Consider the following 1045-nt stretch of genomic DNA (forward strand, 5'->3'; position numbering starts at 1 on the left):
TCTTCTCGCGTCTGATTTCCCCTAGTCCTACTGTTCACTTGAATGGATTTTGCACGGATTAAATAACAGAGGACGCGTTGTGAAATCTTAATAGAATTCCATAGCACAAACCTCCCGAAAGGAATAGACAACAGCAGGGGGTTTTATCTAAATGAATAAACACGGTCCTGGAGAGAGACTGGGGTGGGGGTGCTGTGCTGTGCAGAGGGGTATGAGCTAGCAGAGTGTACTGTGTATGTACTGTATAATCAGACCGCAAGGCATGCGAGGCAGCCATTCCCAGTAGCTAGCTAACCGAGAAAAAATTTATCTCCTCCTCCCCTCCTCTCCTCTTCTCCCCTCTCTCTCTCTCTTTTCCAGGGGATCTGTTTATCCAGGCACGGCGGCTTTGAACCCCCAATTCTTTGTAGTTCTGAGGCTTGCGGTGGCATCTGCTAATGTCAACACTAATGACACAAACCTCGTTCCCCTGCCTGTCAACACACTTAAAAAGAACAGCACAAAACATGATGAGGGGGGATGGGGGGATGGAGTAGGGGGTGGGATGGGGGGATGGAGGAGGGGGTGGGATGGAGGGATGGAGTAGGGGGTGGGATGGGGGATGGAGTAGGGGGTGGGATGGAGGTATGGAGTAGGGGGTGGGATGGAGGGATGGAGTAGGGGGTGGGATGGGGGATGGAGGAGGGGGTGGGATGGAGGGATGGAGTAGGGGGTGGGATGGAGGGATGGAGTAGGGGGTGGGATGGAGGGATGGAGTAGGGGGTGGGATGGGGGATGGAGGAGGGGGTGGGATGGGGGATGGAGGAGGGGGTGGGATGGGGGGATGGAGTAGGGGGTGGGATGGAGGGATGGAGTAGGGGGTGGGATGGAGGGATGGAGTAGGGGGTGGGATGGAGGGATGGAGTAGGGGGTGGGGTGGAGGGATGGAGTAGGAGGTGGGATGGGGTGCAATATGAGGGGGTGCTCTGGATAATATTGCCTTAATTTCGTATTTTGGGGTGTATAGGGGAGCTTTGTTTGTTTCGCACTCATTTCTGAATGTATT

Source organism: Oncorhynchus kisutch, linkage group LG2 (assembly GCF_002021735.2).
Source record: "Oncorhynchus kisutch isolate 150728-3 linkage group LG2, Okis_V2, whole genome shotgun sequence".
In the NCBI taxonomy this organism is placed as follows: domain Eukaryota; kingdom Metazoa; phylum Chordata; class Actinopteri; order Salmoniformes; family Salmonidae; genus Oncorhynchus; species Oncorhynchus kisutch.